At 37.9% G+C, this 17,681-nt stretch overlaps 1 protein-coding gene across 2 annotated transcripts in view; it reads left to right on the forward strand.

The window, feature by feature from the left end:
* LOC131681919 (protein gustavus) overlaps positions 1–17,681 on the forward strand; it is a 645,798-nt gene that overhangs the window by 287,841 nt on the left and 340,276 nt on the right. For both annotated transcript variants that reach the window (XM_058963019.1, XM_058963018.1), the window contains one exon: positions 3,510–3,612. The gene's annotated coding sequence lies outside the window, so the exon portion shown is untranslated. The remainder of the gene's footprint in view (positions 1–3,509; positions 3,613–17,681) is intronic.

Genomic DNA, 17,681 nt, shown 5'->3' on the forward strand with positions numbered 1-17,681 from the left:
GTTGTCACAAAACATTTAGATAAGTAAAAATGGGTGTTATATGAAAGTGGTGGTAACTGAATGATGGATTGAAGTCATTTATAATTCTAAGGTGGCAATCTCTTCAATTTATTTACCACTCCCTGCCAAATGATTTTCTTTCCATTGTGATTTTTTTGGTAAGCGGAAGTTGCTGTTCGAATTCAATAGTTTATTTATTTATATCAATTAAGTTCGCCAGCGTTAATATCATTTCATTGTACCTTTGTTTGCAAGTCGATGGATAGAAAAAAATCATGGTAACAATGCTGGTGCCAAAAATTTATAGCATCGTTGGAACAAAAAGTTTCTCTTGTGTTCAATATGAAAAATATTCATGTTTCACAAGTAAACAGACCGTTTCGAATTAAAAGGTAAATTTACATAAACGAGGGCGCGTGTGATTTGGTAAGCTATTTCCCGTGGTGAAAACTCAGTAGATATACAAAAAAACTAAATAAACTTTCTTTATTTTTTTATTCATTTATTGATCTATTGCTCCTTAACTGTAATATATGCAAAACATCTCAATTGGAATATACCGAAATAATAAAAAAATCCTTCACTTAATAGTAAAAAAATATTGTGCGTGTATTGGGACTCGAACCCAGGTCGGTTACCATTCCTCATGATTTGCTAATCGCGCCAATTTTTGTAGTAGTTACAATTACCTTTGTTAAACACATAATTCAGCTAAAAGTCAAAGGTGGTATAACGGCAAATGTAAAGGTAGAAACAACCTTTTGAAGACATGTAGTGCAGCTTAATGATTAAAGGTAATACTATTGGTAACAGCATCGTTTATTCAACTCGTAATTCAGTCTATTTAAGATGGTTGAATAAAAGCTTTAATATTGTCGCTATTACATTTATTAGCAGTATAGTTCAGCCTAGTTGGAACTGGCGAATGCTGGATTTTAATTAGGCTGAATATACTGTTAATGTTTAAATAGTTCAGCGAAAGTTTTATTCAGCTTACATAACCTTTAATCTGCTTTAAATCAACACGTAGTCTTATAGTTCTGCTCCTAATGTTTGTTGGGTGTGGTCCGAGTCAGTTTTACATGGGGCTAAAACATATGGTAGTGAATTAGTAATCCAATAAACTCTATTATTTACAAAAAAGACTGTGTTTGGTAGAATTTTAGTACATAATACGGGTAATTCATTGACAATAACCTTTTATATAGCTCCACATTTCATCACCATTTGTCACAGAAAAGAGATAGCATATCTATAGGTTAAAAAAAGTTATTGCAAAATACCCGTACAACACCCGAAGACTATGTCTATCACTCTTCTTTTAAAAGTTAGTGTTGGCGCCTTGTATATGGGGATATGTGGAACTAAAATGGTCTAACCAGGACATGAATCTTATTATTCAGGGTGTTTGATTCATGGTTAAGAATCTCGCGAGGGGTGACAAAGGTAACTTTTTACACATACCATCAAATCTCCACGATAACCGAGTTGTTGAACTTTTCCTGTAAATAACTTGTTTATCTTATAATATTCATATATAAAAAAGAATACTTAGTATTCCCATTCGATTAGGTTCGGGAGAACCGGTTTTACTGTTACCGAAAGCCGGTCAAACCGTCCAAATATCCAATACCTAAATACCGTTTTTTTAAGAATAAAACAACCGGTAATTTTATTGGGAAGAACTATTTTCACCTTAAACGCTTTCGAAGCCCTTTAAAAACTTTTCACTTGGCTATGTTTCAAAATAAGGTTCCATTTACAGTAAGATCACATGTTTTGGGACACAACATATAACAACAAAAAAAATTTCATGTGAAACAATGCCTAGCAAATCATGCTGGAATCTTTGGAACATTTATTGTGCAATTATCGTGCACTATTCACAAAGAGGAACAAATTCTTCGGATTGGATCTAACTGTACCATCGAGAATCCGGTCAATCTCTCCTGAAAAGGTAGTCAATTTCGTATGATATATAATACCTGATTGGGAAAATGCTAAAAACCCAGTAACAGCGGTTACTCAAACAAATAGTAACTAGCTGAGTTGGTATGCAAATATTTAACAGGGGATATACCACGATAGACCAAAAAACTGGTCGCAGTGGTTAATGTACTCAAAAAGGAAAAAAATATATGCTGGAATAAGTAAATCTTCAAGACAAAATCTATCGATTCCACATTCTCACATACTTCATTTTGTATTAAATTTTTTGTCCTCTACTGTGGAAACCTATAAAGCTCGATACTAACATGGAACTCTGTTAATAGATTCTAAAGCAGTTCGAAGAAACTTCACCACATTTCAACTACGTAATGAAATTTTCATTAGTGAAACTTTTCGAGTCGTATTGTAGTATTGATTAATTTAACTATTGAAATAATTATGACAATATAATGTAGATATCAAATTTGCTTCGATTTTCCATACCTGGGCTTTTTTCTAAGAGTTTGATGAATCAAAAATATATAAACGTTAAAATATTTGAAAGGTTCAGAAAAATGACTATGTCTAATGTTTGTAGAATTATTTGTTGATTACCATGGCTGTGGTAGCGCGTTCCGTTGCACGCTTATCCGGTGTCCTACGATATCAAAATTCAACCCAAAGTGGTAATGCATGTGAATTTACCGAGGTGTATATAATTCAATATTCCACTATTAAGGTTTTATCAGCTATTCCCAATCATGATAATCGAATTAAGCGCCTTGATGTTTTCCCCGGGTGTGCAACATCGGACAGCAGTTTATTGAATTCGATCGGGGCCCGGTGGACGCGCCCAATCGCGCTTGGCATCGGACACATTGCGATCACAAACCGCGATATTGGCGGACTGTCGGAAATAATTCATTTATCGAATTTAATTCGTGTATAATTACACGCAAATAATTATGACATTTCAATGAAATCAGTCTACCGTAGCTGACTGCAGGGACCGTAATTCCGAATCCGGCGCAAACGGTCAGCAAAATCCGTCGTGGTAGCAACCAGGCTGGGTACAACAAACAAACGCACTGTAATATCTGCATAATTGGGGCCGAATTTTCATTCCGAGTTCGAGCGGTGGATTTTAGACGGGAAAAGGGGGGTTGGTGTGGAAATTGAGTGGTCAGTTGAAACAATAAATGTGTATAGGTAGGTATATCGATCCGGAGGTGGATGAAATTTTATTATAATTTTCTGCTCGTGTAGGGTATGCGCCATTGGTTTGGGCGGGTGGTTCCACGGAACGGGTCGAATAATGTTTGCCGAACTGAATATGTTAAGGGTCGGCGGCGGCCGCCACTTGTGGCGACGACCAACGATGCAGCTCGATAAATATTTTAATGCAATTACGTTTTATTGGAATGATGTTTGACGTGATTTTTCTGCTTTTATCGATTGGTTTCATTTTTTCGTTGGGAAATGAGTTTATTGATAGTGGCAATTTAAGTTTGAATTATTATTACAATAGGTATTACAAAAAGGCTATCAATTAATCGAACATTACCCCTGTTTACTTACAGATAACGAACAGCAACTTGTTCCGTGTTATAGTCACCAAAGAATGGATTCCTTATTGAGCGCTGCGTACTTAAATGCATTTGCAATCTACATTTCCTAAGCCAGGTAAACAATCTATTACTTATCGTTTCATTCAAATGTACCTATGTTAAAATAAGATTATTGATGTCTGTGTTTGAGTTTCGAACACAACAAATGCTTTTTTCATATAATTATACAAATATTTCATAAGTTTTCAAAAGCTGCATTCACTTATAAAACTTACAATCATTATGTTAAGTTGATATATTTTACAACGAGCTACACTTTCGCATTGGGCATATATTTCTCAACCACCTGTATAACAAAGCCATAAATGTAATTAAATGCAATTTTCATTATCGAATTCAACAGACATGGATATTATTCATACCTGTCCCATTAGTCGGGATATCACAATGAATGCCAGGTGGTTATGGTTGCATTGAATAATGTTCGCACATGAGCAGTTTAGCTGACCTTATGCAAATAATTTCAATCTAAATTATTTGCGATTAAGTAGCATCTGTATGTTAATCCTGTGGATGAAAATGTTTTCAAAAATCTTTGAGTGTAGAATATATTTGCAGATAATTGTCGATAAGTACTGTTTATTATTCAGACCGATAAAGGACATTGACCAAAAAAAATTGAAAAATTTTAAATGAAAGAAAAATATGTCGTCCGATGCTCATTTGCACTTTTTGCATTTTTATCTCGATGATTTTTTTGGTTTTTGCTTTTCTCATAAAGAAAGGTTAGTCGAGTATGCCAAAAATCGTCCACATTATCGAGGTTCTTATTTTTGTTTACAACATTTTTGCAGTTAATTCGGAGTCTCGCTTGGTCCATTGAATTGCCTCCGGCTTTCCGTTTAGGTCTAATGATCAACTCGGATAGTTTCCAGTAACGACGCTGAATCCCTCTGGATAAAGACTCGACACGTCAATCGTTTGTTTATCATTTATCTGTTAGTGTCATTCCAATCGAGCACGAGACCTGTCAATGGCCCTCGTTCCAGAAGGATTCGAAACGATTTTCTTCGGAATGAGGGTTTTTGACAGGTCTCGTGCTCGATTGGAATGACACTTACTGATAAATAATAAGAATAAGATAGAGATGGCGAGTCTTTATCCAGAGAGATTCAGCGTCTTTAGTTCCCAGTAGTGATCCACTTGATCTAGTTCCCGGCAGAGGCTCTAGCAATCAACGTAAACTATTCGAGCTGTTCGTCAGAGGCGTAATCAGCCTGCTCCATGGGCGACCGGAAAGGTGCGCTTATTCGAACTGTCAGCTTTGGTTACTAGCAGAGCCGTAGCGTGCGGTTGGCCGGGTTGGCCGCCGTCAAGGACCTTAGGGGGGGGGGGGGACGCTGAAATCCCGATCTGCTCTATATTATAAGTGAGGATAAATGTTAAAATGAGACAAATAAAATTTTTGTTCTAAAGCCGAGCTGAAAAAGAAAGCCAATGTAAACATCAAACAAGTGCACCACTGAAACTCCACCAATGGTGCCAAAAGACTACCCTACGGCTTTGTCAATCTCATCCAGATTTATTCATAATATATGGTGTTGTTCGTGAAAGAAAAAGAATAAACAACGAACATACTCGGGTTTCACAACAAGAAAATTTCAACTGCAATGACATCAAATTAAAAAATAGCGAAAATATGGTAAACTATATCGTTTATTTGCTAAATTTCATAGAAATACAATGGGATAGATGTGTGTCATGGGCAATGAAGTGCCCCTCTCCAGTTGTAGCAAAGATCGTGGAGTAGGCTAGATCCATTGTAATCGAGAACCCTACGGCGTTCCGTAAGAATTGAAGCCTACTCGATGCCGATGTCGAGTTTCGCAATATCACAAAGTTGTCTGTCATTAACGAGCTCTGCACTAAGTTGAATCTCGGGTTGAAATGTCACATGAGATTTTTGATGTTCCTAGAAGCGCCGAAAACTCCTTGACTTATCTCATACTTCAAAGGTCAAGCACTGTTTACATCGGAATTGTGTCAGAGCTTGCTCGAGCTGACATATCTGGCGGCCTCTCAAGAGAAGCTTTTGTAATTAATCTCATCTTCCTACAATTTTTGGGAGCAGTTAAGGATGTCCCCACATGGTGATCATCAGAATCACACTCCTCAGCCAAGAGAGCATAATGATTTATCGTGGTTAGTGGCGTAGATTTTTTTTAATATTTCTGCAAAAGAGTACACATTCAATTCGGCTCGGTAATTTCACAACAGCTGTGTAGTCAGCAAATTTAGAAACTGATATCTCAGTAAAGTGAGATTAGCTTGCTGATTTTCGGTGAAATATTTTCCGAGTCTCAACACTCAAACGTCACTTTCACTGAGATCTCAGCAAAAAATAATGTTTGCTGAATCTCAGTTGTTGAGATTTCGGGAAAAGATGGAAAAAGCTTCGATTCGGCAGAAAATATTAAGTGTACTCAGAGCGCTTTTTAAGGGAATACTTCAGATTCCTTGGACGCTATTTGTTCACATGGCATGGTTATGTCTAATTTCCTGCCAAAAGTTACTTGACCGGAGCCAGGTCGATTGACATTCAAAATTTTTGCTCGTTAGAGCTAGGAGTCATTGAAATAGGCAACTCTGTGCTTCAGTAGATCCACGCATGATAAACTCAAATCATTGACTGTGCCCTCAATTTCAACGTTGTGAGCGGTCATGTAGACACGGTGGTCCTTCATAAAAGGCTAGTCGCCAGTGACGTAATTTGCTTGCGTTAGTCAGAATAACACAATTCTATCGGATTATCTATGATCCTAAAGGATCAGAGTTCAATGTGTATGATTCAAACGGGAAGTCAGTGTCTGATACTAGGGACAGATCAATCTAGAAATGTACATCAAACGGGCATCGAATTTGAAGAAAAAAATCATTTTGTTTATAATTACATCGGATTGAGCTGAAATTTTGTATAGAGACTTTTTTCAAGGTGCTAATAATTTCGAAGTGTTTCTAGTTATAAAATTCGATGGTTATTTTCCTTCCATACAAACTATTGGCATACTAATATACGGTTTCTTGAATATATGCTCTCACCATTGTATCAAAATACCTAGCGTTAACTGATTTCATGAATATACAGATTTGTGGCTGGAATTTACATGAAATAGCGACAATCAAACACGAACGAACGTCGGTCGAATATTTTGTAAAACTGATTTTTCTGTATTTTTACTAGTTTCCAAGCATCGGAAGTTATTCTGCGTTACGACGGATTGCTTTTTCGCACGAATGTAATTTATATTCTAAATAACGACAGCAAAAGTAAACGGAAGTAAGAGTCGATCGAACCACATTCGTCCGAAAAATTCCGTCGTAATGCAGAATAAGGCTGAATATACCGAACGGTTGGTGAAGGAACAAATATTCAAATAAAGTCTTCGAATTGTTATGTGACAAAAGCGGGTTGAATTCCCTAATACATCGTCTGCTTAATAAACTGATCTACACATCCAGTCTTGCAGAAAGATCCGTCGCCGTCAAGTACCTAGCGTTAACTTATTTCCCAAAGTTTTCCGAAAAAATTCTTCATCTGCAACCTTTAAACATCTGACTTTGAATAATATAAGAGACAAATCTGCATCGAGCTTATATTTAAAGTTTAACAAAACTATAGTGTTTTTGGCGCTTCATATGGATGGCATTATTTTCCGGTTAGATTGATTAGACAAATGCTGCAAAGGGCGCAAGACTAAAATCCCGCCAAGGGCACCCGAAGGCCACGCTCTGGCTCTGGTTACTACATCGCTAGTTTCTTCTTAAACCTTATGCAGATCTACTAGTATCTACGCAACTACTATAGTGACGGTGATCTGTGACCTTTCGTCTTTGCATATCTCTTCTACGGCATTGTCTACACTCACACTTGAAGTTAAAGAACACTTGATGGATTATGGAGATAGTGCTGGTATTCCTGAAAAGTCATTCATGTGAAATAGCGCTTAATTTATTATTGTTGCAATACAATGACAATTGCACCAATATACGATGGTGTGCTTGACGATATCACCGTAACTAATTTAATTCCTTGAAAAAGGCACAATACATGCCGCCGAAGCGTCATATGGAAAGTTTGTTAACCCTTTCATGCCCAACTTTTTTCTAGTGCATGTAGGGTTTCAAAACTATTTTTTCTTTAAAACGGTGGGGTCAAGAAACTCGAAAAACCTTTTTTCATAAAGGTAGGCTTTCCTTGCAGTGCTAGAAGCTGCTCAATTTTTACCTTCCAATGCTCACTACAATTCTCCTAGAATATTTACAATAGTCCAACTGCGTGGAAAACGTAGCCAAAAATAGTCTAAATTGATAAGTTTTATCAGTTTTCACTAATATTGCAACATAAAAAAGTTATATGAAAAATTCTTTTTCCGTCGTCAACGTAAACGGTCCCTGGCAGCACTGCTCCATCGGAGTTCAATCAGACTAACTGCAATAACTTCAGTTCTAGAGCTGATTCTTGTAAACGTTAATACTCAAATGAAAGCCAATAGTCACATTTATTAACCTTACTTGTTTTTGTGAGTAAATCTTGCCTTAATCAAAAGTTATAGCTGTTTAAAAACGTTGTTGTCCACAAACAACATGGGCATGAATGGGCTGAATATTCGTAAGACTGGAAGCCGAAGATAGCCCCTAAAAAGGAATCCTATCCACAATGCGTAGTGTTCCTCACTAATTATTATGACAGACGATGATAAAAGAGGCTGTGTTGCAAACTAAGGAGCTCTCCATTCAATGGAGCATGGAAAGCACTCCTTGTATTTCCTTTGGAAAACATGGAAGTTAGTGACTTCTTTCTCTGAAAAATTACCTCAGTTTAAGCTCTTTCGCATTGATCCATTCCAGGTAATGAGAAGGCGAATACTTAGGCATTAGAAAGTGACATTTATGAAAGATCACTTAGCTTCAACTTCAATTTCGTGGAATGGGAGTCAAGGAATCCCAAAGGAATCAACAAACCTTGCTTCAAGGGATGGATGAAGGTCGTGTTCGGATGATATCTCGAGTCACGTCCAATCACTATACGTTGAATGCATATCTTCTACGTATTGGGGTCGAGGAGAGTGGCCTCTGCGTTTATGGTGATGGTTATCGGGACATTAAACAAGTTGTCTGGTCATGCAACATGATTTTAATATTCGTTGTGATGCGAAACAACGTCTAACGACGAGACGCTCAGCAAAACTACCGACGTTGATGATACTTATATTAAACAACTTTTCACCATGGATACATTTAAATCAGTATCGAAGATCACGGAAGATCGGAAATAATCAGTATTATCTAGAACTCCCCAGAGGAGGCTTATGGAGCATAAACATGTTGGTGGGAGCCCCGGTGAAGTCCTACTAGACCAGTAGATACTTGTGGACTCGACTGTAGTTCTCCAAATGACAACTAAAGTGGATTGGTTTCAAAAATACAAAAAAATCGGTTTTGCTTTTTTGCGTTTCGAATTCATCTTGTCAGTAACTAGCACCATCTGTGTATCCAGTTAGACATTGTTTCTAAACTAGTACCCACATTAGCACTAGCACAACAAAAAATCCAAACAGTTCACACGACATATGTGAACGCCTAAAGCAACTGATTGGTCCCGAGTGATCTCCCGGGAAGCAACTGTATAAGCTCTGGTTTGCTGACGAGAAAGCGAAAACAAACTCTTGACCTTTGGCTGAAAAACCAAACCACTAGTTTACCGACTACGCTATACCCGCCCCAACCACTAGTTAACTATTGCTAATTTGGGTACCAGTTTAGATACATCGTCTAACTAGACACCCAGATGGTGCTAGTTACTGACGAGATGAATTCGAAACACAAAAAAGCAAAACTTAATTTAAGTTATGTATTGTGCCTTTAATGCGCAAAATTGTTTAATCCAATTTTCCCTTTTAGGAATTTTTGCGCAAACGAAAATGCAAGACATTTTTTGTTCAGATTAGACAAAGGTGCAATGTGGTTGGATTTATTTGGAAATAATTGGTTCAAAGTTCAGAAAATTCGGAATGTTAGTCGCAAAAAATACGTTTATACATAAAGGAGAGAATATTGTGGTTGAGAGTTGTTTTTTTTGCAGATTTTTTCTCCTACTCTTAATCCAAATAAAGACTTGCGACAGATCGGTAAAACATAAATTGACCCTAAAAAACATGAAATAGAGAAGTATAGTAAATAGGTATTAAAGACGCGTGGTCCTCCGTCTTAACTATTGCATGTTGCACTGTGACTCAGTCAATGTTGAGCATATTCCCATAAATATTAAGAAATATGAACTATACAAACAAACTCTAATATCAGAATATTCAAAATGGATCATTAACTCATTTAATCCATTTTTTACAGTAGTGCTGCAAAGTGGTCTTATTGTTCATCGTTAATTTTTCGAAGTTCAAATACAATTTCTTTTATTTTAAATGATAAGGCGGCCGATATGATTTGCATAAAAATAACGCGAAATTCATCGAAAGAAAATGTAGAAAATGGCTAATTTTGCATTTTGTATGAGGCGGTCTTATTATTTTGTCCGATACTGATTTTTATTCCAAACTGTAGTTTTGTCTGATATCTTATTTTCTTATGTTTTGGTTTCGTTCATAGAGGTTTTAACATTAGGGTCTCTTCTTATGTTATTATAACTATCTAGTACTTAAATAGCATAGCCAGTAGTTGGCAAATCATTAACGGACGCGGTTGCATTCTATTCACACGTTGGTCTGGCAGCAAAATAGTACGGTTTCAATAAATATTAGTAATTCTCTCCTAGTATGAAACTATTATAGAAGTGCAATTCCAACTATCTATAAGAATAGTACCTAACACAACAACAAAATTGCACTCGAAAACCTGTGGCATTTGACTCGGCATTTCAGTCACACGATAGTCGGAAAAAATTACGCTGATCAAACAAAATCATGAGAAATTCATCACGACCTAAGAAATGGAACGCTATTCGATATATTCAAATATAAACAATGCTCTTTATTGTCGGCAATCCGTAGTTCAAGTTGCTTATTTCGCCAATCATTTCAATGCAAGAGCCAAGAGCAATTATTACAGGATAATATCTATCGACACACGTGCTAACAAATTTTTCCTCCCGTGATACATGTAGAGATGCAGAGGATTCGTCGGTGACTTGCAGCAACATTCTTTCCTTCCCCAGAAGATCTGCATTCGGACGTTGCCGGAGTCGGTATTGATTAGCATCTCGCGCAACCGAAAAGCCCATAATTCCCCCTTGCTCATGGATTCAAATTCACCAACACTGCATGGTGTTTTGATAGTGATTGAAATGGGTTCAACCAATGAAAACATTTTGACAATGGCCCGAAAGATCCCATGTAAAAACTATATTTTGATGCATTTATAGATTTTTGATAAACATTTTATGGCCTTTTGATGATTGTGAGATTTGGCACGGACCATATTCATGGTATTTTTATGAACCCATGAGAACTTGCTCGGGATGCAGAGATTAGTACAGATTGGCCGAGCAAATGTGCAGGAGATACCAGACAACCCCTTGAAAAGACCATAAATATGGTCCGTCCCAACATTAAAAAATGGTTTAAATAACCCATAAATACACCAAAGTGTGATTTTTATGTGGTATTTACCGGACAATGGTGATGGTGTTTTCATGGGTTAATCCCATTTAAAACACTATTAAAATACCATGCAGTGGGGTGAAATTGAACCATAGTCATGGAGTGTTATGGGCTTTCCATTTGGTCGGGTGCACAATGTAGAACAACATGTTATTTATAGCCAAACGTGTTGCATCTACACGCAAAAATCCGTTCAAGAATTGTCTTCGAATTAATAATTTTCGTACAGACTGAAATACTATACTAACTTAAACCTATTTTCAATTTGAACATTTCTCTACTTAAATTAATGTCAAAATGATGAAAAACGCTATTGAAGAGCTGACAGCAAACATCTACCGGGTTATTCTGGCCGTACTGCGTGCGATGAGTAGAGCGCCGAAAGAAGTCCATTCTCCGCAGAGACCTACCAGGAACGTTGAAGTCCAGCTTAGCGAGAAGCAGAGGGCAGTCAATGTTGTCAGCGAGAAGATCGAACAATTCATGAACTAAACATTTCATTTCCTGAACTAAACGATTTACGAAAACCGTTACCAAGTTCCTGAAATTATGAATAATAAACCTCGTTTTCATGAAACTATTTATCTTTTCAAAAAACTAGTTCGCTCCGAATATATACATGGCTTTACATTAGAATTTTTGGTTGGGTTACTGTTGTTGATCCCTGGACATGTTTAATTTTTGTTATGATTCTTGTTCATGATTTGGGAATATACAGCCAACGTTGCTCATAATTTTAAGAGCTCATTCGCGATTCTTGTGGTTTCTCATCACGTTACCGTGCTATTTTATCCACGAGTTTACTATCAGATTTTTCTGTCAAACTAGCGGGATTAAAGTTCATGGTTTCTGGATATTAGTCGTGATTTTCGTAACCCTATTCACGGTATCGTGATATTTTAGTCATTGGTAGAGTGATTCATGTTCATTATTTCAGGATTTTAGTCACGATTTTAGATATTTGTGACACGAGCTGTGTGATTTGTGTTCATGATTTCGGAATCCTAGTCGCGATTTTCGTAATTTCTGTTCATGTTATCCTGATATTTTATTTTAAAGCTTACTTTCAAATTTGACATGAAGAGTAATGTGACTAATATTCATGATATCAGCAATTTTTTCATGGTATTCGTTAATTCTCTTCGCCTTATCGTGATCTATTATTTTTTTGGTTACTATCGATTTTTACTCGGAATAACGTGACAATATGAACTGGATCATAAAAATGATGCGCTATATCTTGTTCTGTGAACTATATCACGCATACGTTCCCAGCACAGTTTTCGTTTGCTGTCCAGGCATCATAATGAACCTTGTCAAATTAATCTTGTCAAATATCTACTACTCCCACCTATTAGTGGTCGCTAGCAGATAGGCATCAAAGGGCAAACACGAAATTATTGCGACACATTCAACAGGGCATAACTTTTTTACCATTGCGTAAAAATCAACCAAATTTCGCACACTTTCTCATTGATGTGTATTGTTTACATGCTGCCAAACTCGAAGTCGTGTTTTTCGATTCAACGAAAATGGAGGTGAACCAACGCGAGTCGAGAGAACAAATTCTTTCCAAACACCTGGAATTTCCTGACCTGTCGCACCGGCAGTTGGGAAAAATGTTGAACATTCACCATTCAATCGTCTCCAGAGTGTTGAAGCGGTTCCAGGAGCGGTTGACCACGGCAAAGGAGCTGGAAGAAAACCGGGACCGGAGAACAAAAAGACGGAGGGAAAGGTGAAGCGGATGATTAAAACAAATCCCAACGTCTCAAGTCGTGATTTGGCTAAAAAGATCGGCATGTCGCAGAGCTACGTCCAGAATGCAAAGAAGAGAGCTGGACTACATACATACAAGGTACAGAACTTCCCAAACCACGATGAGCGGCAACAATCGACGGCTAAAACTCGGGCACGGAAGCTCTATGAGAAGATGCTGACAAAATATGGCTGCTGTGTGATGGACGACGAAACGTATATAAAAGCCGATATTAAGCAAATTCCGGGGTTGGAGTTTTTCACCGGCAAGAGAAAGTTCTATGTGGACGACAAATTTAAGAAGAAGAAAATGTCGAAGCTTGCCTCTAAATATCTCATTTGGCAGGCCATCTGCTCTTTCGGACTGCGGAGTGAGCCTTTCGTGACAAAGGGCACAGTAAATGGCGAGATCTACAAATCTGAGTGCCTCGAGAAGCGCCTTTTGCCGTTCTCGCAGCAGCACGACGAAGTTCCGCTATTTTGGCCAGATTTGGCATCATGCCACTATTCTAAAAGTATCCTGGAGTGGTACGAGGCCAATTCTGTCTATTTTGTTCCAAAGGACATGAATCCGCCAAACTGTTCGGAGCTGCGCCCGGTGGAGCAGTACTGGACAATGATGAAGCGGGAACTTCGGAAGAGTAAGAAGACAGTCAAAGACGAGAAGGACATGTTAAGAAAATGGAAAAAAAAACTGAGAAACTGGTACCGGATGACACTGTAAAGATTTTAATGGAGGCCATCAAGCGAAAATGCGTTCAATTTTACACTTAAGGCTCCATCGATTAACTTTTCTTTTGATTTTTGAAGTAAATATACGTATAAAACTACCCTAAAATTTTGGTTTGATTTTAAACATTTTAAGAAAATTGGTATGACATTTTCGGTGTCGCAATAATTTCGTGTTCGCCCTTTACATGAAAAGGTGTATGGAATTAAAATGATTCCACGTCTAATACCCCAAATTTTATGAAAGAGTACACGTGAAAATTTCATTACCATGTTGCATAAAGCTGTAAATGATTAGTGATATCTTCTGAATATCACCAGGTTGTAAATCAAGTGCTAGGAATCATGAACCAGTTCACGAATACATGAATAATATTTTATGATTTCGTGAACTATTTCACGAAAACGTATGGTAAGTTGTGACTATTATACTAGGTATCCTGAACCAGTTCACGAATACATGAATAATATTTCATGATTTCGTGCATAATTTAATTTAATGATATTTAATCGTGACTAATATATTAGGAATTATGAACCAGTTCATGAATACGTTAATAACATTTGATGATTTTGTGAACTATTTGACGAGCTCGGATGTTGTCGTGACAAATATATTAGAAATAATGAATTAGTTGAGGACGATTGAAAGGATTCATGAATAAAATTCTGAATTTCGTGAAATAGTTGAAGAGAACATGTGCAGAATATATTGATTTTGTGAACTAAGGTTCTTATATCTATGAAAAGCATCATGAGTCAACCTTAGGTTTTATTAATAATGTTCATAAAGTTGTGAACTAGTTCGCGTACTAGAAATCGACATGATTTGGCGGAAATCGTGACTGAAGTTCACAAAACGAAAAACAAACATTTCCAGTAATAAAAGCGTTATGCGAACATTATTGAAGGGAAATTGAACATAATTATAAAACACATGGTTTTTGTTCATGGTCCTGTTTTCGTAACGTTAATACGTGATTGTTCCAGAATGTATGGCACTTTATTCGCGATTTTGGGAACATTTTTTTTATAATGAACATTTTGTAATCTCAATTGGTCCTGGTCAATAACCGAGTAGCTTAGCTTATGCTGCCTCTGATAATTCTTGCTGATGGAAACATTCCAAAACTTGTAAAAATGTCGAAAGTAGTTAAAGAAATCTTCTATCCAGTGCTATCGCTATCTCACCTCTTGAAATTTTGCGACTAAGTCCGGTCAGACTTAACACCGATCAACTCTTTCATCACATCCGCAAGTCGTCGGCTATTTTTGATCAAATTTTGTATATATTGTTTCTATTGTTGTAGGTTTCGTTTTAAATAAATAAACTCGAACTGAATATTTCGACGATATACTGCAGCTTTCCATTTATCCAGCAATATATTTTCAGAATTTTCGTTTTGTTTGTCTTTAAATTGGCTTCACTAAATACTTTTTAAAACTTCGTTTAGTTTTCAGTTACTATCTCACGTCATCTGAATCAATTCAGGTGTGCATTAAATTTTTAAACCTTTCTCGAAATAAAATCCCGGTATTTCTCCACATTCGTCAAATATACCCGATTCCAGAGTCCATTATTTCAGTAGTGCCCAGAAGCCCCGGAAGTTCTAAAGACAGTTCTTATCCCAACCATGGTTCTGGTTGGAAGAGGTGCCTACACAAGGTCAACTCGATAGTCTGATAATGAAAACGGATCTGTGGTATTTGAGGGTTCGTTCACAAATGACGCATTTTTTAGTATAGTAGGGAGTTCTGCAGTTTTGACGACGTGGTGGATAAAGTTTTAAATGGTGTGATTTAGTAATACAATAAATTGATTCTCGAAATCAAGTTTATGTATTTCCATTCCCTAACTTAACAACAAAGGAATAATATTTTTATTTAAAGGTGTTCTTGATCTGGCAGCAAACTTAACGATATCAAAAACATCGAAAAATGTACCGCTGGTAAAGTTACGTAATTTGCACATTGCTCCTAATGATTAATTTCTCCTGGCAAGTTAAATCCTTTTCCCAACAGACCAAAGCATATATTTCCGCCTCTCGCCACCTTCTTCGGTACACTACACGCGAAGAACAAAGATTTGGCGAGGGAAACGACGCGAGTGAATGACATCGCCCCGGTTGTTGCTTTGGCTGTGGTTCTTTTTTCCGTGCTTCTCAGGGTGAAAGTAACTACCTAATATTTTCGCTCTTTGTCCTGAATATTGTTGCTGCTAGCATGTCTGGATTTCTTCCTCTTCATTACAGTTTTGCATTTCCGGTGTGAGTCGCCACGTTCCTGTGATGCCCCAGGGTACAGCTGTGTTTGTTCGGTCTAGTCACGTTCGACCCGGGGGCTTAACAATGCTAATCATTGAAAAAAGAAAAACTTTCAATATTTACTCCACGTTTATGTTTTTCAACTTGGCCAGAAAAAAAAACATTGGATGCAAAAACTTCAACTTAGACTATTGCAAAACGATGCACCCCCTGTTCGCGCCGACTATGAAAGCTACCCCCAACGGTCCACCTTCACGGTCCTCACCTCAACCGGTCGGAGTGCATGAAGGTGCAGTATTTTAAACGGCGCTAGTTTGGCACTTGTCCGCTTGCTTGCGAACTTTGTGCACCAATACTGTCAAAACCGGCAGCGTGGTAACCACCCCTGGGGTGGTAAATGGAGTAGTATACCGACGGCAATCGTGCTCTCTGCTGCACACAAACTACGTACGAATTTCCCTGAAGAAAGCACAAATGCATGACAGTGTGCTGTGTGTCTGCCGATGACGAATATCCACCACCAACTCAGGGCAACTGTTTCCAGTCTGCTGTTGTTGTTTTCATGTTGGTCCTTTTCCCGTCGAAGGGAAGACTAGACTGGCAAAGACATAGTCGGAAATCCTTCTTAGTTCGAGTTCCTAACGGTCGTGAGCTGTTGTATCAAGTGCGTAGCTTTCGTTCAGACTTCCTGTAAACTGCTGATAATGAACCGTTATCCGACTGATCCTGTGGTTGCCTATCCGTGGTTCCGGTGCGGTCAAAACCAACCCCCGCACCGTCGCCAGCGATGCGTTCAACAGCAACAAAATAATGGTGTGTATCAGTTGAACAATTTTATCAGTAATGTTGTGTTCAGTGAGTTGAATCGTGCGCGATGTCAGCTGCAGCAGCGCCCAACGCCAATGTTCCCACCGCATCTATTTCAGCGGTCAGAAACGAGCTGGAACGCCGGTTTCGCCACACGCCCATCGAACAGTCATAGCGAGGAGCAGCATTTCCTGCACAATACCCTGCAGGCACAGCTGTCCTACCAGTACTACCAGCAACTGGAATGTGCCGGGCGGAAAACCAAATCCTACTCGTCCCACTGGAACGCCCCCAACGCGGTTCATGCTGGGCGCCCGGTCGAAAACCAACGCAACTTGGCCGATTTGTTGACACCGTTTCTGTTTGTTTATGTGCCGCTTTTTAATAACGCAACGCTGCTGCCGCAGCAGCACACCCACCAGCATCATCAACAACAACAACAACGGCAGAGAGCTGCCAACACCGTGAGCCAGATCAGGTTTGTGGATTTACAAGCTTTTCCTGGTTTGCTCGTTTTTTTCATTGTCAACCGTTGTGGGTTAGGAAAATCGTTCGCTGTTTGAAAATACGGTTTCCGCATGTTTGGAATAATGACGAGTGAACCATGTTTCAGTGTTTATTTGCGGGTGATTAGGATTACTGTTTGAGTTGAACAATTCGTCTTTATGAATGTTAAAATATCTGATCATTGTCGTTGTTTACGGTTTTTCGAGTGAGTTTATACTCTAGTGAATACTGGGTTGCGCAGAAAATTTTTCGTTCCGCGATTTATTTTTTTTTCGGAGAGTGGCGAAACTTTTTGCTTGTTTGTTTTAGGTTTTAATTAGCCGAAAAAGTCAAGTAATTGGCTGTTTATCGTTTACATTTAAGTTCTGAATTGAATGGCGTAGTTAGATTTTGAATGAAAAACTTTTAAAATAAAGAATAATGTAAAAGAGTTCAAATTCGGTCAA

The sequence above is a fragment of the Topomyia yanbarensis genome, chromosome 2, assembly GCF_030247195.1.
Source record: "Topomyia yanbarensis strain Yona2022 chromosome 2, ASM3024719v1, whole genome shotgun sequence".
In the NCBI taxonomy this organism is placed as follows: Eukaryota; Metazoa; Arthropoda; class Insecta; order Diptera; family Culicidae; genus Topomyia; species Topomyia yanbarensis.